Below are 27,462 nucleotides of genomic sequence, written 5' to 3'. Positions count from 1 at the left end.
TAACTAGCGATCGACCGATTTTCTGCACTGATTTTTGGCATTTTGACATCATTGTTTTTTTGAACAACTACAACATAACTACATCAGCAGATACAATATGTACACATATGATACCAGCATTCAGTATTTAAAAAAACATAATTAATGCCCCAGCACCAGCCCGTTTGCCCTGCATGAGAAGAGTTCCCTGTTTTAATTCACTGCAGCGCCCCCATGCCAAAAAATATTAAATTTATATGAATTAATTTCAGGGGGTGACGCTGTTTTACAACATGAGTTTTTCAAGGTACAAGAACCACTTAACTTATAAGTTTGGGGCACCACTATAATAGATTACATGTCTTCCAAAGCACTTTGACCATACCACCTATACAGTGTTTGTCTTAAAGTATGGAGAGAAAAAAAAGAGTCAGTCAATAAGTGCGTGAATCAGCCAAAATCCGACTTTAAACGGGCTTAATTAGCCATTTTAAAAAGGAATTGATTGGAAGTGCAGAGTTGATTTATTCAAGTTGTGATAATTGGGGCACATCATCAATTACAGTGGAGAAATTATAAAAAATAAAAAAAAAATGCAGATTGAACAGTTCTAAATGTCTTTTTTCCGAGTTGGTATTTGCTGATTCCAGCCTGGTCCAGAGGGGAATAGTGCGACAAGGACAAAACATTATGCATCTGCGCCAACAGGCCCTTTGCCTCCGAGTTCAGAGTATCAATGACCTGTCAAGCATGCACACCATTCTTGATGGAAAATAGATAAGAAACACTCACAAATAGCAAAGGTGTGTTGCTTTAAGCCAAGATTTAATTATTGACATATGCTGTCAAACGTGGCCCGGCGGTGAGAAAAGCGCACTACGAATCAGTGGCAAAACCCCACGACACATGAGTGACAATCATTGCTAGGCAGTCTGACAAGGTGACACTGAAGAATGTCTGACCGGTGACTGACATTCAGCACTTAGCTAGGCGCTACACAACTGTGGTTCATTTCAAATTAGCTTATCCATCAAGTTGGAAAGTAGCTGACTCCGAGTTTGGAACTTTCTTGAATGTCCTTTTGCTATTTATGCAGTCATATTAGTGTGGTTGTGCTGGAGTTTCAGGGTGCGTTCACAAACAAAACTCTGGATAGTTTTCTCTACTGGTGCAATCTGCATGGTCCAGTGCAGGGGTGTCAAACGTACGGCCCGCGGGCCTGATCCGGACTGCGAGATGAGTTTGCTTAGTATGAAAATGAGTGGAAATGTTTTGAATTAAATGAACTGCTGTTCTAAACTGGATTTCGCAATAGCAATTCTTTATATCCCCATGCCGCGAGAGCGCGTATGACTTCAGAGGGGGCGGAGCTATGTGCTTTGTTAAGATCGAGGCAACACTTCCGTGTTCAGACACTACCTATTTACACTGCTAATTTGTGATGGTATACAAAATGTGGATTGTCACGTTCATGCCTTTATTGTCAAATATGTTGTTGGTAATGTAACCTGTGACATTTATACCAAAATAAATGCTATAGATAATTTGTACATTCCGTGTTGTACTTATTATGACTGGGGACACATTTTCTGGGTGCACATAAATATGCTGCAATAATATGTATCCCCGTATAACTTCATGTGCAGATAATGACATGCGTCCAAAGTCACAAGTTCTATTGTAGATGATGCTACATAGAGTATGTACAGAATAAACCACATCATGTTACATAAATTAAGGAACATTTGTAAAATATATTAAAGGCCTACTGAAACCCACTACTACCGACCACGCAGTCTGATAGTTTATATATCAATGATGAAACCCTAACATTGCAACACATGCCAATACGGCCGGGTTAACTTATAAAGTGCAATTTTAAATTTCCCGCTAAACTTCCGGTTGAAAACGTCTATATATGATGACGTATGCGCGTGACGTCAATCGTTGAAACGGAAGTATTCGGACGCCATTGAATCCAATACAAAAAGCTCTGTTTTCATCTCAAAATTCCACAGTATTCTGGACATCTGTGTTGGTGAATCTTTTGCAATTTGTTTAATGAACAATTAAGACTGCAAAGAAGAAAGTTGTAGGTGGGATCGGTGTATTAGCGGCTGGCTGCAGCAACACAAACAGGAGGACTTTGAGGTGGATAGCAGACGCGCTATCCGACGCTAGCCGCCGACCGCATCGGTGATCGAGTGAAGTCCTTCGTCGCACCGTCGATCGCTGGAACGCAGGTGAGCACGGGTGTTGATGAGCAGATGAGGGCTGGCTGGCGTAGGTGGATAGCTAATGTTTTTAGCATAGCTCTGTGAGGTCCCGTTGCTAAGTTAGCTTCAATGACGTCGTTAGCAACAGCATTGTTAACCTTCGCCAGGCTGGAAAGCATTAACCGTGTATTTACAGGTCCATGGTTTAATAGTATTGTTGATTTTCTGTCTATCCTTCCAGTCAGGGGCTTATTTCTTTTGTTTTTATATGCAGTTAAGCCCAATGCTATCACGTTAGCTCCGTAGCTAAACTGTTTCGCCGATGTATTGTCGTGGAGATAAAAGTCACTGTGAATGTCCATTTCGCGTTCTCGACTCTCATTTTCAAGAGGATATAGTATCCGAGGTGGTTTAAAATACAAATCTGTGATCCACAATAGAAAAAGGAGAGAGTGTGGAATCCAATGAGCCAGCTTGTACCTAAGTTACGGTCAGAGCAAAAAAAGATACGTCCTGCACTGCACTCTAGTCCTTCACTCTTACGTTCCTCATCCACAAATCTTTCATCCTGGCTCAAATTAATGGGGTAATCGTCGCTTTCTCGGTCCGAATTGCTCTCGCTGCATTGAAAACAATGGGGAAATGTGAGGAGCCTTTCAACCTTTGACGTCACGCTACTTCCGGTACAGGCAAGGCTTTTTTTATCAGCGACCAAAAGTTGCGAACTTTATCGTCGATGTTCTCTACTAAATCCTTTAAGCAAAAATATGGCAATATTGCAAAATGATCAAGTATGACACATAGAATGGATCTGCTATCCCCTTTAAATTAAAAAAAATCATTTCAGTAGGCCTTTAATAACATCCTGTAATTTGATTTTGATATCATTAGTCATTTCATATTGTGATAGACAAAAAATTACACCAATGGGAGCATTTTAAAATTCCGCCAGACTCAATTTCACCTATTTGACTTATGAACATTATCACATCATTTATTCAGAAAGTATAAATAACGAAAAATTAAGATAGAATACTTACATACTTACTTACATACTTACATCATCTAAGTGTAAAAAAAAACATATGATTTGTTCATTTTCAGTATGTGCTTGTGCTATTTTTAAACAAAAGAAAACAATCGGAAGTTGTCTTTATTTTTAGGTTATCATGCCATGATTTTACCAGTTCGGCCCACTTGAGAATACATGTTCCTCCATGTGGCCCCTCAGCTAAAATTAGTTTGACACCCCTGGTCTAGTGTGAACCAGACTTGTGCAAAATTCCTGAGATTGTCTCTCAAATGAAATGCCATCCATCCATCCATGTTCTATCCCACTTATCTGTATTAGGGTCACGGGTAAGCTGGTGCCTACCCCAACTGACTTTGGGCAAATGCAATTTCATGAATTTAAATTGAGGTTGCAAACAGGAAGTAGAATTGCAATTCAAATCGGGAATTGAAGGAAGTACAAATTCTGTGAAATTCCAGTTTTGATCTATTCCAGAATCATGCTTTACAGTACATTCCATACACGACTGTTTTACATGTCATTAAATCTTACTACAATGAACCTCATGTACACATTATATGCTCAGTTTCATATATTTACATTCAGTTTGAGGTATGATAGATGGATTTGTTTTACCTTATGTTCTGGCAGCGTTGCTTGTAACATGACCCCAAGATGCAGAGATGGGAGGCGACGTGCAGGTAGGATGGTCCCTTTATCAGGTAGGGCGGCAAAAATCCACACAGGTAATGCGGAAATTAAGGAAAACACTGTGGCATCAACATGTCTGAATTGTTCACCAAATACCCTTTCTGCTCTTGTATATGACTTCCCATACTACCTGGCATGCGCCATTGTTACCCACAAGTTTGCTTGCCAACATAATCAAACATATCTACACGTCAAATAGTTAGCCTACAATAGCGTGTCGTCATAGTGTGAAAATAAAGGAACCCAAAGATAATATTGCTATCTAACCCTCATATCTCTCTGAACCAAACCTAGGATTAATCTAAATGGGAAAACAAACTACCCCCTGGGAGTTGGTATGATCTGATGTTGTCTGTGATGACATCATCAACCTCACAAAACCAGGAAATACCTGGCGGCTCCGCCCCAAACATTTCTGAAGATGAGCTTCCACGACTTGTAAGTATCTTGCAACAGGTATTTTAATACATTTATCTGATACAAAATGAAACCAGTACTCTTTTTAAATGCTAGCAAACCAATAACATAATGACGTGAATCAGACCTGTAGAGGCGAGTGATGAGTACCAAGTTCATCCACTCTGTCCCAGGCATGCAGAAACCATCAAAGCACACAATGCTTGGAGTAGTACAGCAGGTGTGTGCCTGATTGGCAATCAGGGACAGGTGCGGCAGCCAGCGCTCAGTGGCAGACAAGGAAGTCCACAGGAGGTGGAAACTCGAAATAGCGCTCGAACAGAAGTAGCACCAAAACAGAAAAATAGTAAACCTCAGTCCAAACAGTCATGGAGAATCTTAACAATATTCAATCTGAAGATAGTAGGGGTGGGCGATAATGCAAACTTTCGTATTAACTTTATTCCAAGTAAACATAAGGCTAGTATTGCTGATACTGAAACTTTTTACTTGAAAATCTTCAAGATGAATCAATAATGTTGTGCTTTTACTTTTCATTTGTTGATCGTTATCTGAATAAAAACATATATACTGTATACAACTAGAAAACCAGGCCCTACCTAACAAAAATAAAAAAATTTTGAATACAGACAGTAATCCGGATCGCCCCCAAAATGTACGTAATTTCCAGACTATAGAGCCGCACCCAATAAATCTTACAAGAAAACAATGATTTATATAATAGCAGCACCGGACTATAAGCTGCAAATACGTTTTGAAATGAGTTATTTCCATGGAAAGCTTTTGTAAATGTGTTATTACATACCTTAATTGTTTGCAAACGGTGCCTGTAACACGGCAGTAAAAATTTCTGATCAAACAAAACAGAAGTCATGGTCATGGAGCCACTAGCTGCGGAAGCTAGCTCTCCAATCAGCTAAACAGACTCAATAACTCCACGGTGACGTTTTGGTGGATTTCTGGAGGAATTTGTGAAGCTGAAACAATACAAAAAGAACGCAAGTGTAAGTTAATAATACTAACACAGACACTTGTTAAATGTGTTCGCATATTAGCTAATGCTAATGACGCTGGCTTCATTACAATACAATAGCACGCACAAATATGCATGAAAGCAGTCTTTCAGACATCACACACGGCAGGGTTGGGTAAGTATGAGTAGTTTTAGTTATATTGTGAAATCTACAAACTTTGCTTGGTGTGATGAATGAAGAATCCTTTCGAGCAGAAACGCTATGGACTGTTTTACTTTCGGTTCAAGGCAAAACAGGAAGTACATTTTCAACCTGCAGTGCGAACTCGTCCAAAAGGTGTCGCCATAGCACAAACATCCATTTTTCCATTTCCTACCGCTTGTCCCTCTCGAGGTCGCAGGGGTGGCTGGAGCCTCTCCCAGCTGCATTCGGGCGGAAGGGGGGGGTATACACTGGACAAGTCGCCACCTCATCGCAGGCCATAACACACAATTAAACTTTGGTTTAATTGAAACTATTGAACACCAAACATTGAGGCTGTAAGGCAAAAAAAGTCTGAAATTACTGTTAATTGTTTCTTTTCACAACATCTGTCTATAACTTTTTGAGCTATCCATAGCAGAATAAACAACAACGGAGCGAACACTTTAGTTTGTCTCCGCTATGTTTGTCTCCGGGGGGGCCGCTAGCACACACATAAACACACACACACATAAACACACACACACACACACACACACACACACACACACACACACACACACACACACACACACACACACACACACACACACACAAAAACTGAAACTCATAATGTAAACATATGGTAACCAAAAGTAAGGTAACCTCAATCCAATACTAATTACCCTTGGTATCGATATTACCAATACTTGTGTCAATCTGCCCATCCCAACCAGATAGCCACAATATTTTAGTAGCTTTTTTTAACATTCTAAACTGGTAAGAAAAAAAGAAAACATAGTGGAATATTTGACTTTTGCCACATACACTATTTGTATTAAAAAAATTAAACAAAATATATATATAAAAAAAAATAAAGCACATGTTCTTTACTGCCCATTACGAAATGCAAAAAAACTCTTCATTATGTTTTTCTTTTTACTATTGGTCTTACTGCTAGAGGGAAAACAACCTTGACAAAGCAATCATGACAAACCACGTTTGCTGACTGGAAAAGGTATTTATTTTATATTTAAAAGTCAAAAAAGAGCATTACAGACACCAACATATTTTCCTTTCAATTTTGCCTTCAACAATGTTCACAGATTGAGTCATGAACAATCTGAAATTAGTCCACTTGATCACCCAAAGTACCAAAAAAGAAGAAAAAAAACTGTCACTGTAAGCTGATGAGTCCTTATTATAGAAATTGTGGGTTTCAGGGAAAATAAACAGAAAGACATCATATAAGCCTATGCAACTAATTTGACAAGTTGTATGTGTCTCTTTGGTATTCAAAAGATGTACTATATTTAAATGAACGGGGGGGGGGGGGTTTCTGAGTTTTCATTTGCAAGCAGGAACGAAGCTTGGCATCAAAGTGGCGTCTTATTCTTAGCTGTTGATTGTCTAAGAGCGTAATTAATACAGTAGCTAATCCAACATGCCATCTAGCCAACCCAGAAATGTCCAATCAAATTTAGTGCTTCCACCGGGCCGCTCAAAGTCCACATCCGAGCGGCTTTGAGACCACCGAGTGAGCCGCCGAACCGTGACACCATTAACTAGAAAAACACTTGGAATTAGTCACAAGAGAGGAAAAGTTGCGGGCCTTTTTGTTTCGTTAATTCCCCGTTGACAGCAAAGTGCCTGGAGAAACTTCCCGGGGCGGAAAAAGATTACTTTTTATCCCTAATTAAGGCAGCTTATTTGCATAGCTCACCAAGTCATACTATATGCTAATGTCCATTGGAGAGTGCTGCATGGGCACTTAATGTGGCCTAAATATGTCCATAACTACATATTAATGGTATTTTTAAGCCTGATCGTGCATCTTATATTATGTTGGGATCGGTACTTCATTGCATCCACACACTGCGTGTGTGTGTGAGTTACGACTAATTGCATGAGTTTTAAAATGACACAATGAAACGAGATAACATTATGCCATAGCTAATACAGATAGTATGCTAATGTGCCGCGATTTTACAATATACAGGGCTCGTACACCTTTTCCATGGCCAAATTCAAGCACTTTTGAAGGACTTTCAAGATAAATGTTCCAGTTTTTCCAGTACCCTTCAAAAGGCGAAAACCAGTGTGAATCAATCCATAGCCTTTTTGTTTGAGGTCACCAAATGCTGTCTGTAGGAAAAATACGGAACATCTGCTAAACTTTAAGCCTAACATTGAACCAGCAGTTATCATTAACTGAATGGGGCATAGAAAATGAAGCAGTGTTTCTGTTAGGGTTGTACGGTATACCGGTATTAGTATAGTACCGCGATACTAATGAATCATTTTTGGTACGAAACCGTCTCTGAAACGTACCGGTCCCGCACCCCCCCTCACCCACGTCAAAGTCACGTCGTGTCATTGCTGGTTTACGAGCAGAAGAGCATGTTCGGCAGCACACAATCACAGAGTACTTACAAGCAGACAGTGTGTAGACAGAAAAGGGAGAACGAACGCATTTTACCTTAAAAACTAACGGTGTCTAAGGTGAAGTTATAACACTGAAACGCCCTCAGGAAAAGGTGATTCAAGACATGGCTAGCTGGCTAGCGGATAATGTCCATCCGCCGCCGGCAGTGTTCTAGCTACTTCTAAATCACTAATCCTGGTCTCCATGGCGACAAATAAAGTACGTTTCTTACAAGTATCATCCCTGCAGGACAAGGAATAGCTAAACATGCTTCACTACACACCGTAGCTCACCGGCATCAAAATGTAAACAAACGCCATGGGTGGATCTACACCTAACATCCACTGTTGTCATGACGCGGAGTCGAACACGCGTTTCCTCTGCAGCTGGAGCTGCAGGCACCTCTGCTAGCCCCTCTGCTGGCAGCATGCTCAGACACGCCTCTGCTCGCGCTGAGCACAACACACCCACACAGCAACAAGCCTGCAAACAATCACTTATCAGCACAACTGGACTTGACGAGGGGGAGCGGCATAAAGACCAGCGGACCCGAGGAACCTTTGCCAGAACGTCGCTAATCTTCCCAGTAAGCATCACGTCTGGCATTCCCTCCCCTGTGCTTTGCTATTTGCTCTCTCTCCGTGTCTCCCTTGTTCATGTCCCTTGTGTCTTCCGCAGTGACTGACTTCCTTGATCCACGACCTCCCTGCTCGGACCCAGACCACGCTGCCTCACTCCTGCCCTCGACCTCTTGCCTGTTCACGAACTGCCTCTTTGCCTTGCCCCTCTGGACTCGACGAAAGTTACAACCAACACTCACAGACAACAACCCCTGGTAACATTTACACTATTAATATTACACATAGTCTACACTCATTCACTTTGAGTAGCATACACACGCCACGTAATCATCAAAGGTTTGAATAAACCTTGTGAACCGCAGTTGTGCCCTGGTTGTCGCCTCTTTCCCTTCTCTGTACATAACAACTGTAATTATATCAAGTACAGGCATGTATCTATTCGATACTACTATGATTACGTCGATATTTTTCTGACATCACAACATCTTCTTTCGTTTAAAAAAATGCATATTATGTTTATAAACTCAGGAAATATGTCCCTGGACACACGAGGACTTTGAATATGACCAATGTATGATCCTGTAACTACTTGGTATCTGATTGATACCCAAATTTGTGGTATCATCCAAAACTAATGTAGAGTATCAAACAACAGAAGAATAAGTGATTATTACATTTTAACAGAAGTATAGACAGAACATGTTGAAAGAGAAAGTAAGCAGATATTAACAGTAAATGAACAAGTAGATTAATAATAAATGTTCTACCTCTTGTCCTTAATAATGTTGACAAAATAATAGAATGATAAATGACAATATGTTACTGCATATGTCAGCAGACTAATTAGGAGCCTTTTTTTGTTTACTTACTACTAAAAGACAAGTTGTCTAGCATGTTCATTATTTTATTTAAGGACACACTTGCAATAAGAAACATATGTTTAATGTACCGGTACCCTAAGTTTTTTTGTTAAAATAAAGCCAATAATGCAATTTTTTGTGGTCCCCTTTATTTAGAAAAGCACCGAAATAATTGTATTATGGTTGAATGTGGAAATACTGTCAAAGCGCTTTGGGCTCCTTAAAAAGGGGTAGAAAAGCGCTATACAAGTACAACCATTTACCATTTAGTACCGGTACCAAAATATTGGTATCATTACAACACTAGTTTCTGTAGACTATTCAATGTCATTGGTGTTTGCAAACGTTGTTTACTTGTTTGTTTGTATCATAATTCATGTAGACATAATTCCTTACAAGAAATAACATTATTGTTTACTTGTTTGTTTGTGTCATAATTCATGCATACATCATGTTCATTAAAACGACAACCTCCCGGCATGATGAACCGATGCACCACTGTCCTCTTGGGTGCGACACAGAGCCGTATGACAACAACCTAATGTAAGGGCTCGTGCAAAGCCTACATATCAAGCGTGTAGCTTTCATTTTTGAGGAAACTGTTTATTTTTTATTCCATTTTAGAATTAGTCTATTGAGTCAGACTGCCGACAAATATGATGAACATATTCCAAGCATTTACAAGCACTTCACCCAAAATTCCATCATTTTTCAAACCTTGAAAACACAACATTAAAATCCAAGCATTTTGAAGGTTTTTAAGCACTTGTACAAACCCTGAATACAACAAACAAACAAAAACTTTTGCTTATATAAATAGTTCTGTATGAATCCATCGTTTTTACCCTTCCAAATGACCATTTTCTAATCACTTTGAGTCAATAGATTGGGCAACTTCCAGAAATAAAATGGAACCCGGCTGCACCTTATGCATTCCGAGAAGCACATCACATTAGTAACAAATAATGATCTATTCTACACCCTTTCAGTTGAGGGCAATCATATGTATGAGGCAAGCAAATTGGCGGGAAAAAAGGGCGGAAAATCTATAAAAAGAGATACCTTTTTAAATTAAAAGGGTGCAACAGAGAATTGCAGGTGGCTGATACTAATTGACTCATTCTATCCTGCCGTGGGTCTGGATCGTGGCTGCAGTGAAATGGATGCAGTGTCTATGATCTTTCACTTTTGTCTGGCCATTTGCAAGCCTCACTTATCCTACTCCGTGTGATTTCATTTGGATTGGAGTGCTTTCCAGGCAAGAATATCAGCAGATGGGGTCAACCTGCAAACCAGGAGGCTCCACATTTCATGCGCTTCTTATGGATATTAAGTGGCAAGATGTAAAACAAGCAAGGCTCTCGACAGCGATTGCCAACGCGTTAAAAGCCCGGCTGTGCGTGTAGGTTTTGACACAAAGAAAAGCGAGGCGGGGAGGCGGAGAGCGGCAAATGTGGCCGCACATTTTCTTTCAGTAGGAGGTCGTATGTAAGAGTGGTTTTCTGGTAATTGGGGTTTACAAAAAGATAGGGTGATTGAAGATTGGAGAAACTTTGTTGGGTGAGCGATAGGGACATAAGCCTTCAGTTTTCTCCTCCAGTTGCCTCTTGTTTCGTTACCCTGACTGCCTCCCACGTCTTTGACGGCCTCTAAGCAAGTGATTCTCAATTATCTTCGATCATGCCCCCAAATGACAGACTTTTTTCACGCCCCCCATTGAATTGAAATACCATTGGGATGTGCATTTTTATACTGACACTAATACAAATTCCAAAATGCCTGTTTCTCAATCCCCTCAACACCACACCACAGATCAGTGACGTGCAGTCAGGGGAGGCAGGTGAGGCGGGGCCTCACGTGCCATCATGGAAAGAAAAAAAATGTAAAAAGAAAAAATAATAATTGAATTGTTACATGTATCCAGTGATTTTACTATAAAGTTATTTTCCATTTAACTTCACCAGTTTTAGATTATTTTTATTCAAAATCGCTGAATTTTCATATTTGCCGTTCAAATACTGAGAAGAGACTTGCGGTGAGTCACCAGACAGTTGAGGCACGTCACTGAGTTGAGCCTCACCATGGATTGCACAATGACTCGGCTAACTGCTGGCCTGCTGTGCAGTGAGACCATATTGCTATATGAATTATAGTATACATTCCCATAGTTTAGTTAGCTGAGGTATATAATGTACAGTGTATTTTGTCAACAACTGTATGTGTGTAACGTATTTCTTGTGCTGAGCAATCATAAAACGGCTGCAAAAGACGCACTGTGTGAGGCTCGCAGTAATCCCGCCTCCTGGTGGTAGAGGGCGGTAGTGATCCCAGAGATCATTCTTGCGACTACTCGGCTGCAGAAGAAGTGACAACAAGCAGCAACAGTTAGAAGCGATCGTTTATTTTTTCCTCTTGCCTGTACTATTAACATGGAGGATTACATATCTAAAATAAAACAGTTTTCTAAACTGGACTTTCAATCGAAGCAGGAGGTAATAATTAAAGGATCATCTCCATCGAGACAGAGAGACTTTTAAAGCTGAAGAAAGATAAGGAAGACTTCTATAAACAAGTTATCGATGCTTTTGTTCAAAAGGAGCTGCGCATGGACTTCATTTATAAGTAAAGGTAAGACCATAATAGCGTTTTTTTATTAAATGTGCTTTTTTGTGTGCTACAGTTTGTATGTGTAAAGTTAAGTTAAAGTACCAATGATTGTCACACACACTAGGTGTGGTGAAATTTGACCCATCCCCTTGCTCACCCCCTGGGAGGTGAGGGGAACAGTGGGCAGCAGCGGCGCCGCACCCGGGAATCATTTTTGGTGATTTAACCCCCAATTCCAACCCTTGATGCTGAGTGCCAAGAAGGGACGAATGCTGGTATGAGCTTTTAAACATAACCCGTTAACTGCTGCCAATCAAATGGTGAATAAGATACTCTTTAGGGTTCATATGTTTGTAAATCTGACTGTGATGAAGTGAGTGCCTCACCAGCCATGAACCTCACCGCACGTCACTGCCACAGATGTATTCACCATTTTTATATAGCTACTGAAAGTGTCTGTCCCGCCCCCCTCAACACCTTTTTTACATGCCGCCCCTGAGTCAAAATGCTTTTTAGAACCTGATAATATTGATGTATTTACTTGTACAAATTATTGTATTGGTTGCATGCAATCACCTGATTATCAAAAAAATAATAATCAAATGAGCTGAAAATCACGGCCTCCCAACACCCCACTGCTAGAAGCACAGTGTTAAGCAATCATTTCTGCAGCATCATGGTTGTGCAAGGGTTGCACCTGTGTCTGGTATGTAATGGACATTTGTGCTCAAAATACTTTGGAGGACTTGATAGCTTACATGTGATACAGATATTAAAGTTGTATAATCATTAGACAAACAATCAATGACTTAAGCAATTGGTTGCTAAGTCTAAGATGGTTGGCTTAATGGCGGTCAAGTCTTTCAACCAATTTTGCTCAAATTTCACGAACATTTGCCTGTCAGTGCCCTACAAGCATGGACTCAATTATGTGGTGATTTGGTTTAATAGCCTAAAGCACAGGTGCCAAACTCAAGGCTTGGGGGCCAAATCTGGCCCACGAAATGATTTCATTAAGATATGATGTGAATATGGTGTGGCTTGACGTTTCATTTTATGTGGTCCGCCGCACTATTTTATATGGCCCGCCTTGTCATTTTATGTTATATGCCGCTTCATTTTAATGTGGCCCGCAGCGTAATTTTATGTTATATGCGGCTTCATTTTATGCAATCCACTGCACCATTCTGTGTAGCCCGCTGCATTGATTTACGTGGTCTGCCACATCATTTTATATGGCCCGCTGCATAATTTTAGGTGGTGTGCCACATCATTTTATGTGGCCTGCCTGGTCATTTTATGTTATATGCGGCTTCATTTTATGTGGCCCGCCGCAACCATTTTGTGTAGCCCGCCGCATTAATTTACGTGGTCAGCCACATCATTTTGCATGGCCCGCTGCATCATTTTATGTGGTGCGCCACATCATTTTACGTGGCCCGCATCATCATTTTACAAACCCAAAACCAGTGAAGTTGGCACGTTGTGTAAATCGTAAATAAAAACAGAATACAAGTATTTGCAAATCCTTTTCAACTTATATTTAATTGAATAGACTGCAAAGACAAGATATGATTTTTTTTTTTTTTAAATAATCAATAACTTGGAATTTAATGGCAGCAACACATTGCAAAAAAGTTGGCACAGGGGCATTTTTACCACTGTGTTACATGACCTTTCCTTTTAACAACACTCAGTAATCGTTTGGGAACTGAGGAGACCAATTTTTTAAGCTTTTCAGGTGGAATTATTTCCCATTTTTGCTTGATGTACAGCTTAAGTTGTTCAACAGTTGTCGTATTTTCCGCTTTATAATGTGCCACACATTTTTAATGGGAGACATGTATAGACTACAGGCAGGCCAGTCTAGTACCCGCACTCTTTTACTATGAAGCCACACTATTGTAACACGTGGCTTGGCATTGTCTTGCTGAAATAAGCAAGGGCTTATCATCACAGATTTCTTCCCCTCCATTTTTCTGCATTCTTTTGTATCTGTAGTTATCATTACGTATATGTATTGTTGCATTTGAACAACTGTATTGTTGATAATAGAGGTAAATGATTGGTATTGTTCATTATCAATAGCGCTATTTCTATTGGTACGGTATTTGTATTGCTCCATTTGTAGTGTAAAAGGGCTCATTGTCATTTCTGTATTATTATTTATTTCACTAACTGTTTTTTTGCTATCACTTTTACCATCATATTTGTACATATCGTATTTGCTGATGTTGCTCTATTGTTGTTGTTGTTGTTGTAATTGTTGTGTTTGCTGTTGTTGTTTTTGTCTCTCTGTCTAATCCCCCTCTTGTCTCCACAATTTCCCCCTCTGTCTTCCTTTTTTTCTCTTTCTATCCCCTCTTGCTCCAGCCCGGCTGCACAAAAATGATAATATAAATACATTTAATAAAGTCAAATACAAATAAGGCAACAAGAGAAGTATCCCACACTTCTCTTTTGTAAAGTAAATCTGAACAGCCGATATGGGCAACAATATGATTTGCCTGAGAAGCTGGACAGGGAAAAAAAAAAAAACAGATGTGTAAGTTACCCATGCCTTGGGCCCTAATGCACCCCCATACCATCACAGATGCTGGCTTTTGGGGTGGCATAGCGTAGTAGGTACGGGGGCGGTGCCACAAACCTGAGTGTTGCAGGTTCGCTCCCCGCCTCTTACCATCCAAATCGCTGCTGTTGTGTACTTGGGCAGGACACTTCACCCTGTGCCGCTCACACTGGTGAATGAATGATGAATAAAATGATAGGTGGTGGTCGGAGGGTCCGTAGGCGCAAACTGGCAGCCACGCTTCCGTCAGTCTACCCCAGGGCAGCTGTGGCCACGAAAGTAGCTTACCACCACCAGGTCTGAATGAATGATGGGTTCTCACTTCTGTGAAGCGCTTTGAGTGTCTAGAAAAGCGCTATATAAATATAATACATTATTATTATTATTTTGAACTTTGCGCTTATAACAATCCGGATGGTTCTCTTCCTCTTTGTTCCGGAGGACACGACGTCCACAGTTTCCAAAAACAATTTGAAATGTGGACTCGTCAGACCACAGAACCCTTTTACACTTTGCATCAGTCCATCTTAGATGAGCTCGGGCCCAGCGAAGCCGGCGGCGTTTCTGGGTGTTGTTGATAAATGGCTTTCCCTTTGCATAGTAGAGTTTTAACTTGCACTTACAGATGTAGCGACAAACTGTAGTTACTGACAGTGTTCCTGAGCCTGTGTGGTGATATCCTTTACACACTGATGTCGCTTTTTGCTGCAGTACCGCTTGAGGGATCGAAGGTCCGTAATATCATCGCTTACGTGCAGTGATTTTTCCAGATTCTCTGAACCTTTTGATGATATTACAGACCGTAGATGGTGAAATCCCTAAATGCCTTGCGATAGCTCATTGATAAATGCTGTTCTTAAACTGTTAGACAATTTGCTCATTTGTTCACAAAGTGGTGACCCTTGCCCCACCTGTTCCCAATTAGCCTGTTCACCTGTGGGATGTTCTAAATAAGTGTTTGATGAGCATTCCTCAACTTTCTCAGTCTTTTTTGCCACTTGTGCCAGGTTTTTTGAAACATGTTGCAGGCATCAAATTCCAAATGAGCTAATATTTGCAAAAAATAACAACGTTTTCCAGTTCGAACGTTACGTATCTTGTCTTGGCAGTCTATTCAATTGAATATAGGTTGAAAAGGATTTGCAAATGATTGTATTCTGTTTTTATTTACGATTTACACAACGTACCAACTTCACTGGTTTTAGGTTTTGTATGTAAAATGCCACATTATTTTATATGGTCCGCCACATCATTTATGTGGCCTGCAAAAAAAGGCTGGAAATAATAATAAAGCACATTATGACAAAATGCGTGTATTATATTTTCAATTTTGATAGAAAACTGTACAAATTGCATATGTTGTTCACTTTAATATTATCTGATCCTGCAAAGCAAGTTATCTATCAATCTGTTAGTATACATTTTAGTAACCAAAAATAGTTTCCTATGCAAATTGTGTAACACGGCTATTATACATTTGTATGCATACTGTATATATTCACTGTTACATGCAACCCTCTGACGGCAGCCATAATTGCGAAGTGGCCCTCAATAAAAACAAGTTTGACACACCTGGTAAAGTCTTTCATGGAGTGCTTTGATCTTAGGGGATGGAACAATAAACACTATTACTGATAACAGCAGTAAAACTCCCGATGGTTAAAAATAATGATAGACAGCACAGGATGAATGCATTTTTTTCCAAATGTTCACCACTGTATGTGCATCAGTTCAGAAGTATAAGAGTTGACTTTTAATGATGACATATGAATACATACATACTGCACACATATGGCTTTAAATTGTTACACACAACTTTGTCAATACTACTTTAGCCCGTGCTCCCAAGTCCAAAACACACGGTGGAACCACAGAATGAGTCACCCACACATCCGCCCCCACTTTCATCAGCTTCCTTGCAGCCCCTTCAGCCTGCTGGCACACCTTGCCTAATGGATTTTCGAATGCAGGTACACAATTTATTTTCAAACTTGACAGCTATTTTCTTTTGCATTCACAGACGGGAGCTCGGTCACCGAGTGGTTTGCTCGTGTTGGAAACAAAGCATAGACACTCCGCCAGAACTTGATTGAAAAGGTCAAATGAGAGCGTTTCCCCATGGAGGATTGTGAAAGGCAACCAAGCATTATTTCATTCACACCATCTTTTGTGCAGTTTTTTACCGACACTATGTACTGTATTTCTATTTTTGAAGCAGTGTCCACTCAGAGTACAAGTGACGTGCATATGAAGGAATGGGATTTACATTATTCTACCAGTGTTGTAACGATACCAATATTTTGGTACTGGTACAAAACTTTTCGGTGCTTTTTTAAATAAAGGGGACCACAAAAAAATTGCATTATTGGCTTTATTTTAACAAATAATCTTAGGGTACATTAAACATATGTTTCTTATTGCAGTTAAGTCCTTAAATAAAATAGTGAACATACAAGACAACTTGTCTTTTAGTAGTAAGTAAACAAACAACGGCTCCTAATTAGTCTGCTGACATATGCAGTAACATATTGTATTATTTATCATTCTATTATTTTGTCAACATTAATAAGGACAAGTGGTAGAAAATGTATTATTAATATACGTGTTCATTTACTGTTAATATCTGCTTATTTTCTGTTTCAACATGTTCTATCTACACTTCTGCTAAAATGTAATAATCACTTATTCTTCTGTTGTTTGATACTCTACATTAGTTTTGGATGATACCACAAATTTGGGTATCAATCTGATACCAAGTCGTTACAGGATCATACATTGGTCACATTCAAAGTCCTCATGTGTCCAGGGACATATTTCCTGAGTTTATAAACATAATATACATCTTAAAAAAAACGAAAGAAGATGGTGTGATGCCAAAAAATATCGACGTAATCACAGTAGTGTCGACTACAGGTAGATACGTGCCTGTACTTGATACCATTACAGTGGATGTTAGGTGTAGATCCACCAATGGCGTTTGTTTACATTTTGACGCCGGTGAACTACGGTGTGTAGTGAAGCATGTTTAGTAGAGGTGTCCGATAATATCGGCCTGCCGATATTATCGGCCGATAAATGCTTTAAAATGTAATATCGGAAATAATCGGTATCGTTTTTTTTTTTTATCATCGGTATCGTTTTTTTAATTGATTTTTAATTTTTTATTAAATCAACATTAAAAACACAAGATACACTTACAATTAGTGCACCAACCCAAAAAAACTCCCTCCCCCAATTACACTTCTTCACACTCATTCACACAAAAGGGTTGTTTCTTTCTGTTATTAATATTCTGGTTCCTACATTATATATCAATATATAACAATACAGTCTGCAAGGGATACAGTCCGTAAGCACACATGATTGTGCGTGCTGCTGGTCCACCAATAGTACTAATCTTTAACAGTTAATTTTACTCATTTTCATTAATTACAAGTTTCTATGTAACTGTTTTTATATTGTTTTACTTTCTTTTTTATTCAAGAAAATGTTTTTAATTTAGTTATCTTATTTATTTATTTTTTTTAAAAAGGACCTTATCTTCACCATACCTGGTTGTCCAAATTAGGCATAATAATGTGTTAATTCCACGACTGTATATATCGGTATCGGTTGATATCGGTATCGGTAATTAAGAGTTGGACAATATCGGAATATCGGATATCAGCAAAAAGCCGTTATCGGACATCCCTAATGTTTAGCTATTCCTCGTCCTGCAGGGATGATACTTGTAAGAACTGTACTTTATTTGAGACCAGGATTAGTGATTTAGAAGTAGCTAAAACACTGCCGACGACGGATGGACGTTAGCCGCTAGCTAGCTAGCCATGTATTAAAGCACCTCTTCCTGAAGGCGTTTCAGTGTTATAACTTCACCTTTATCGTTAGTTTTTAAACCAAAATGTGTCCGTTCTCCCTTTTCTGTCTACACACTGTGTCTGCTTGTAAGTACTCCGTGATTGTGTGCTGCCGAACATGCTCCTCTGCTCGTAAACCAGCGATGTCACGACGTGACTTTGACGCGGGCGCGGGGGGGTGCGGGACCGGTACGTTTCAGAGACGGTATCGTACCGAAAATGATTCATTAGTATCGCGGTACTATACTAATACCGGTATACCGTACAACCCTATATTGTACTATGGTATAAATATATTATACGAGGCTATTCTGGTGTCAGGTGAGCAGGGTTTGAATCATGTTACAAGCAGCACGTAATTGACTGCGATTTCCTACTGTCCTCCCCATGCCACAGCGGCAGTGTCTTCTAATTAACTACAGAGCTCTTGACAGCATGTTGCCACCTCCATCTGGGCCCCACTTGAAAGGAGCGCCACATCTTGAAGGTTCCTGTCACAATCACTGTTCTGCGGACGGTGCGACATGTCCGCCGTTGGCGCCGCCATTTTCTTCCAATCAAGCTCAGAGAAGTCGGTGAGGGACAGCTTTGGCTGGACATGTGTATTTTGGAGGGATCGACGGACAAGAGTCAAAGCGATGCGCCGAATGGAGGAAGTAACAGCATGAGAGGGAGAGAGACGGAGAGATGTTGATAAGACCGTTGTCTTATCTGCCACGCTCGGCTTTATTATCTGCCTGGCTTGGAGAGTGATGTCTTCCTACAACAGAGCCAGAGCCCGAGGGCGGCTGTCTTATTGCAGCGCTCATTTCTCATCATTTATTACAAAGAAAAACACGCACACAGACAATTAAAAGAGTCTGAGTTTGACAATGTAGTGGGTTTGTGGTGGATGAACAAAACGGCCTCATAGTAGAGCTTACAGTGGATAGAATTGCATCATGCTAAAAAAAAAGGTCCTTAAAGTGTAGGTCTGCAAGGAAAGGGTAGATTCAGACTTAGACAAACTTTAATGATCCACAAGGGAAATTTTTCCACACAGTAGCTCAGTTACAAAGGATGGAAAGAGTAAGGATGGAAAGGATAATGCAGGTATAAAGTAGACAAAAAATGTACCATAGTAGCAATATAACATATATGTAATATTTACATATTACATATACAGTATATGATATATACCAGGGGTCGGCAACCCAAAATGTTGAAAGAGCCATATTGGACCAAAAATACAAAAAAAAATCTGTCTGGAGCCGCAAAAAATTAAAAGCCATATTACATGTGTCATGAGATAAAAATTTAATTAAGAGGACTTAAAGGAAACTAAATGAGCTCAAATATAGCTACAAATGAGGCATAATGATGCAATATGTACATATCGCTAGCCTAAATAGCATGTTAGCATCAATTAGCTTGCAGTCATGCAGTGACTAAATATGTCTGATTAGCACTCCACACAAGTCAATAACATCAACAAAACTCACCTTTGTGCACTCACGCTCGACGTTAAAAGTGTGGTGGACAAAATGAGACAGAAAAAGTGGCATAAAACACGTCCTAGAAAGTCGGAGAAATGTATACATGTAAACAAACTATACGGTGAGTTCAAGGACCGCCAAAATAAGTAGGACAAAACGGCGCTCGCCAAATACTCGAATGAGTGAAGCATATTTAATATAAACAGTGTGATTTATAACAATTAGGGAGGTTTGTGTCATGTTTGTCCTCCTACAGAAACCATACTAAAACAAAAAAATACATTTTTTCCCCTCATCTTTTTCCATTCTTCATACATTTTTGAAAAATCTCCAGAGAGCCACTAGGGCGGCGCTAAAGAGCCGCATGCGGCTCTAGAGCCGCATGCGGCTCTAGAGCCGCGGGTTGCCGACCCCCGATATATACTGATATATTATATTTTGGGTAACACTTTAGTATGGGGAAAACATATTCACCATTAATTAGTTGCTTATTAACATGCAAATTAGTAACATATTGGCTCTTAATTAGTCATTAAGTACTTATTAATGCCTTATTCTGCATGGCCTTATTATACAACCAGTAAGCCATTAACTAAGAGTCTTCCCTCAATAACCTCAGAATTATTGCTTATTAGTAACCCTAACCCTAACCCTTATATGTTCCCCTCGTGTCCAAATACCGCATTTTTCGGACTATAAGTCGCTCCGGAGTATACGTCGCACCGGCCGAAAATGCACAATAAAGAAGGAAAAAAAACATATATGTCGCACTGGAGTATAAGTCGCATTTTTGGGGGAAATTTATTTGATAAAACCCAACACCAAGAATAGACATTTGAAAGGAAATTTTAAATAAATAAAGAATAGTGAACAACGACGCATAAATAACCAACTGAGAACATGCCTGGTATGTTAACGTAACATATTATGGTAAGAGTCATTCAAATAACTATAACATATAGAATATGCTATACGTTTACCAAACAATCTGTCACTCCCGATCGCTAAATCCGATGAAATCTTCCTCCCCGGTGTCGCCTCTGGTATGCGCCGTTTCCTTTCTTTCTGCTGCTCAATCGCAGTTCTCTGCTGCATATTTCACTACGTCCAGCTTGTAATCGGCAGTATATGATTTCCTTTTCGGTGCCATTTTAGTTCCGCCCTTCTCAGTTTTTATAAGTTACCTCCATTGTTGAAATAATCCATTTTAATAGCTACGGATGTAGCAGCAGTTAGCATCCCATGACCCACAATGCACTTCTGCCATGACCCGCCCCCGCCGAATTCTTATTGGTTGACGTGTGTGACAATGGCTGACGTGTGTGTGACAATTGCGGACATTTGCTTCGTCTCTTACGCGAATGAGATAAATAATATTATTTGATATTTTACGGTAATGCGTTAATAATTTCACACATAAATCGCTCCGGAGTATATGTCGCACCCACGGCCAAACTATGAAAAAAACTGCGATTTATAATCCGAAAAATACAGTAACTCTAAATGAAGTCTTTGTTACTTTATTAAGCAACTAATTAATGGTGAATATGTTCCCCATACCAAAGTGTTACCATATTTGTATATAATATATACAATATATAACAAAAATGACCATGCACAATATTACAGTATATGTAACAGTTGCAGCATAAAATAGAGAGTAGATCCAGCAGAAAATTGACATTATAAACAAAGAGAGCTAGCTAACATTAAAGTTGAAGTACCACTGATTGTCACACACACACTAGGTGTGTTGAAATTACCCTCTGCATTTGAACCATCCCCTTGTTCCACCCCCTGGGAGGTGAGGGGAGCAGTGAGCAGCAGCGGTGGCCGTGCTCGGGAATCATTTTGGTGATTTAACCCCCAAATCCAACCCTTGATGCTGAGTGCCAAGCAGGGAGGTAATGGGTCCCATTTTTATAGTCTTTAGTATGACTCGGGTTTGAACTCACAAACTACCAATCTCAGGGCGGACACTCTAACCACTAGTCCACTGAGCAGGCTGAGCAGGGTACTGGATTCAGTACTTTCATAGGTTCTGATCGAAGCCCAAATTGCCAAAGTGATTTGTGCTATGTGGTGAGTAGAAACTATGATACCATACAAATATTTATGGATTTTTTTTACTCCAATAACAATGTCCCTATTTGTGCATAATTGTACTCAGCATATTTTAGCGTGTGCTCTTCATTTTCTATGATGTGCGATATGACTGCTTCTACACCATAAGGAGACGCATCACACGCTTTTGGGTGCATAAGTCTTTTTGATTTCTCAAGTGCCTCTTCATACATAGTCATCCATTTCCAAGGGCTTTCTTTCTTCAGTAGAGTGTACTTGGGTTGCAACGGTGCGGATGGATCTTTTAGAAATTGTCAATAATAGTTCAACGTGAACAAAGTTCAGTGAATTATGTATGGCTGGGAGGATTTATTATGCCTTTCACTTTTTGGTGTGTGGGGTGGAGACCTTCACGTCCACAATGTGTACACCCTTACGCCATATCTTTCCAGATGACTTAAGACTTCACCTAGATTTTTTCAATGGTCCTCCCAGGAGCCAGCTGTGATCAGGATGTCATCCAAGAAGCAGGTCACATGGTCTAAGCCATGCAGGATCTGGTCCTTCACTCCCTGAAAGATAGATGGACAGATAGACAATAACTTTTTTTTTTATACATGAAGAGTTCATGCAAAAAAACTATAAACTCCATTCCGCCGATTTTGAGCTGTGAGTACCATTAAATAGTCTACACTAGTGTAACCAATATTTTGGTACCGGTACCAAAATTATTTTGATCATTTTTGGTACTTTTCGATACTTTTTTAAATAAAGGGGACCACAAAAAAATTGCATTATTGGCTTTATTTTAACAAAAAAACTTACAGTAGATTAAACATCAATCATTGGCACTTTAACTTTGTTATTGCAAGTTTGTCCTTAAACAAAATAGTGAACATTCAAGACAACTTGTCTTTTAGTAGTAAGTAAACAAACAAAGGCTCCTAATTTAGTCTGCTGACATAAGCAGTAACATATTGTCATTTTCCATTCTATTATGTTGTCAACATTATGAGGGACAAACTATAAAAAAATATTATTAATCTACTTGTTCATTTACTGTTAATATCTGCTTACTTTCTGTTTTAACATGTTTTATCTACACTTCTGTTAAAATGTAATAATAATTTAGTCTTCTGTTGTTTGGATGCTTTACATTAGTTTTGGATGATACAACAAATTTGGGTATCAATCCGATACCAAGTCGTTACAGGATCATACATTGGTCATATTCAAAGTCCTCATGTGTCCAGGGACATATTTCCTGAGTTTATAAACATAATATAAATAAAAAAGAAGACGTTGTGATGCCAAAAAATATCAACGTAATCAGTAGTATTGACTAGATACACTCCTGTACTTGGTATCATTACAGTGGATGTTAGGTGTAGCTCCACCAATGGCGTTTGTTTACATTTTGACGGTATATTACTGAATATGATTCATTAGTATCGCGGTACTATACTAATACCGGTATACCATACAACCCTAGTCTACACCATTCTCTACCAGGAGATAATATCACATTTTCCGCAAAAGCGACTCATATTTTGTATTTCAATGTTGAATATTCTGTTTTACTTCAGAAACCGACAAGCGAGTTGGTCTCTTTGTGGCAAAAACAGACAACTCTATCAGGACCATTGAAATTTGATGACGTTATTCCACATCAGCGTCCATGTTCGCTTCCTTCATGTCTGTTTTGCCGTGATTATAACTAAATTAAAGCATCATTAATGAGTAACTTTGATGAAATCAGTGTGCGTGTGGTGCCCTTGCCTACTGGTTGCATAAGGAGATGCTGTCCTGATAAATCTGAGTGGTCTATGAGCAAGAAAGGTCGACACGGTGCCATCAGAAAGATCCTGTCTATTGCCTGTGTACAGGATGTACAGGATCCGTGTGTATAGCCACTATACTCTCTCGAATGACGAATTGAATGAACTGTGTGTTTAATCTGCCGTATTTGAACACTGATAAGGTAAAACAAGATGCCATACTGTTGTCCCACATGGATCATCCAAAATAGGTGTTTGTTCGGATAAAATTAATTCATTACAATGATGCAATAAGTATTTCTCTGCAAAAAATTATCTGTTTTCACTAATTTTTTAGGGCCAGGCTGGCACCATAATATTAAAGTTGTTTGGAATTATCCGTTGTTGCTGAACATTTTGTACAAAATGATCGAAGTCCCCTTTTTGTAATAAATCAGATTTTGTTAGACACGATTCAATTTCAACCCATATTAGTTACATAAAAATTTATTTACTCAAAACAATGAACATGAATTTATCGGTTTTGTGCCTGAATGGATTCACGTTGCTTCGCCTCGCTATTGCGCGATCAGTGGCCACCAAGCATGGTGGAACATCGTAAAGAAATAACATGATCAGTGAAGCATAAAGACATAAACATGTAAGAAATGTGGGTTCGTACATACGGAATACGGTGTACATTTTATCGGTATAATTACATATAATCACACATAATTAGGATGAAATTATATGTGTTTTCTGTGATTAAAAAACAAAACAAGTAATTAAAAAACGCAAATCTGCTGGTTGCAAATGCTGAATCAAGACTGTACTGTACAAGGATCCACAATTTAGTTTTCTTTTAGTTAGAGCAGGGCCGAATAGGTTTTATCCGGCCCTCGGGATGAGCTTGCTAAGTATGAAAATGAGCCGAAATTTTGGAATGAAAGAAACTGCTGTTCTAAATGTGTCCACTAGATGTCACAATAGCAATTCTTTGTATCTTTGTAGATAATAATAATAATAATAATAATACCTGGGATTTATATAGCGCTTTTCTAAGTACCCAAAGTGGCTTTACATGTTAAAAACCCATCATTCATTCACACCTGGTGGTGGTAAGCTACTTTCATAGCCACAGCTGCCCTGGGGTAGACTGACGGAAGCGTGGCTGCCAATTTGCTCCTACGGCCCCTCCGACCACCACCTATCATTCATTCAACATTCATTCACCGGTGTGAGTGGCACCGGGGGCAAGGGTGAAGTGTCCTGCCCAAGGACACAACGGCATGGTAAGAGGCGGGGAGCGAACCTGCAACCCTCAGGTTTCTGACACGGGCGCTCAACCCACTACGCCATGCCGCCCCATGATGATGCTACAAAATGAGCAAACTACATAAATAACATCCTGTAATTTGATTTTGTTATTTTTTTATTTTGATAGATTGAAAATTAACACCAATGAGTTTGACTGATGAACATTATCACATTATTTATTTAGAAAGTATAAATAACGACAAATAAAGATAGAACACTATTAACCGCAACATGTAAGTGTAAAAAAAACACGACATTATGATTTCTACATTTTCAGAATGTCTTGTTGTATTTGTAAACAAAGAAAACAATCTGAAGTTGTCTTAATATTTAAGTTATCGTGCCGTGATTTTACCAGTCCGGCCCACTTGAAAGTGGATTTTTCTTCATGTGGCCCCCAATCTAAAATGAGTTTGACACCGATGAGTTAGAGCCATGGCTGAAAATATGCATATACTGCCCCCTACTGTTCCAAGAGTATTTAGCATGGCCTCTCTTAATCTACTTTACATTATTTAAAAATTATAATAATAATATTGAAAAAACACACAGACATTAATATTAATTGTTGGATATCCACTATACAGTCATTGGCCAGCCACAGATACATTTGGATAGATGTGGTGCTACCTGTTCGCCCTCACAATATTAACACCTTATAATGGGACTGTTTGTAAATGTAGCTTATCGTTACAACGTCGAACTGTAGGTGGCAGTATGCATTGTAACTCCATCCAAGGCCATGTCTACACTAAGTCGTTTAACCCCTTAAACGAATAATTATTTAGCCTAAGCACCGTTTCAGCCACACTAAACCATCGTTTAAGGTCCCCCTGCTCGGACATTTTTTTACACGGGTAAGTCAGCCGTGTATTTCTTGAATCTCTGGCACTTAGCTTTGTACGGACTCATTCATCGTTTACAAAGTGAGTTCGGAGAGGAAGTGACGCCAGAAAGACCGCGCCCCACACAGGAAGTGACATCAGAAAGAACACGCCACAGCCAGCTTCATAAGAGAGATGGAGGCGGATCATCCAGACATGCCTGTGTTTCTACTTCTTGTACATGTACAGGCGCTTTTGGAAATCACGAATCAATACCTTAAGAGAAGGCAACGGGCGATTGTAGCTATTTCGGATACTACATATCTCAGACGGCAAGAGAACTTTCGAACAGTCGGCTATGATTCTATTTACCGGAAAACTTGGTCCCTTCCTCCCGTGTATGTGATCGTGATAGGCAGTGTGTGACTACAAATATTGCTTTATGGATGTGACTGTGAAATGGCCAGGCAGCATGCAGGATGCCCACATCTTCGCTAACGCCGCCATTAGCGCGCAGCGGAAAGATGGAACCATCCCCTCGTGTCCCAAACTGTTTACCGCATTGTCTACTTTCTCATGTCGAATTAAGATTTGATTAATTTGTGATGGCTAAGGTGCGATTAAATACAATAGGGCCCCACAGCACACTGGATTCTAGTTAATTGAAATACCACAACACTGGATATTGTTCAAAGGAGATACCTTTTAATTTAAAAACTTGCACACAAAACACAGCAAACAAATGTAAAACACACAGCAAACTATTTACAATATAGCTCTTTTAGATAACTTCCCAGTGAAGTAAAGTCATCTACTGGAGAGCTTGGAGCAGATGGAGGCTTTTTTTTGTTTGTTTTTTCGTGCATACGTACTAGGTCTTAAACGGTGGCATTTTTGTGTGTGGACACGGATAAGGTTAGGTGTGATTTACCCTGGATAACCCTATCCTGCTTAGTGTAAACGGGGCCTTAGGCAGCTTAGTCTCGTGACATTTTAAAAAATGCCCAAAAGTTGTTTTTAGTACAGTGACTACGCTAAAGCAGTGGTCCCCAACCTTTTTGTACTTGCGGACCGGTCAACGCTTGAAAATTTGTCCCACGGACCAGGGGGGGGGGGTTGGGTAGTAAAAATTATTATTATTTTATTTATTTTTTTTCTCATAAAGAAATACAATCATGTGTGCTTACGGACTGTATCCCTGCAGACTGTATTGATTTATATTGATATATAATGTATATATTGTGTTTCTTATGTTGATTTAATTTTTAAAAAAAAATGTTTTAATTTATTTCTTGTGCGGCCTCGACCCGGTACCAATCGGTCCACGGACCGGTACCGGGCCGCGGCCCGGTGGTTGGGGACCACTGCGCTAAAGTTCATCCATCTCTAAAGTATTGTGTCTTGAGAAGATTCAGTAGGATATACTGTAAGTGCTGCTTTAGTCGTTCAACTACAGGCTTGAATGGCTTGTCAAAAAAACCTTTAAGACTGGCTCATAAGATTTAAAACGGTCCGTTTGCTTGTCAACATTGTCACTTTTTTCATGTTGCTTCTCCATTAGTTACATTCTGGCATACTGCCACGAACTCGAAAAACAAACAAGCGTTAAGCCTGCATGTTACACTTAAGTTTAGACA

General features: G+C 39.5%; 1 long non-coding RNA gene across 1 annotated transcript; it reads right to left on the bottom strand.

The window, feature by feature from the left end:
* Nucleotides 1-576: 576 nt before the first annotated feature.
* LOC133629989 (uncharacterized) lies at nucleotides 577-4,508 on the bottom strand. The gene is made up of 3 exons (XR_009821177.1): nucleotides 4,463-4,508; nucleotides 3,844-3,920; nucleotides 577-720 (listed from the first exon to the last, which is right to left on the bottom strand). It is a non-coding gene; the product is annotated as an uncharacterized LOC133629989 (long non-coding RNA).
* Between the last annotated feature and the right edge of the window lie 22,954 nt (nucleotides 4,509-27,462).

This window comes from Entelurus aequoreus, linkage group LG15 (genome assembly GCF_033978785.1).
Source record: "Entelurus aequoreus isolate RoL-2023_Sb linkage group LG15, RoL_Eaeq_v1.1, whole genome shotgun sequence".
Taxonomy (NCBI): domain Eukaryota; kingdom Metazoa; phylum Chordata; class Actinopteri; order Syngnathiformes; family Syngnathidae; genus Entelurus; species Entelurus aequoreus.
Note: the sequence above shows the minus strand (reverse complement) of the source record. Positions and strands in the feature narration are given on the sequence as shown.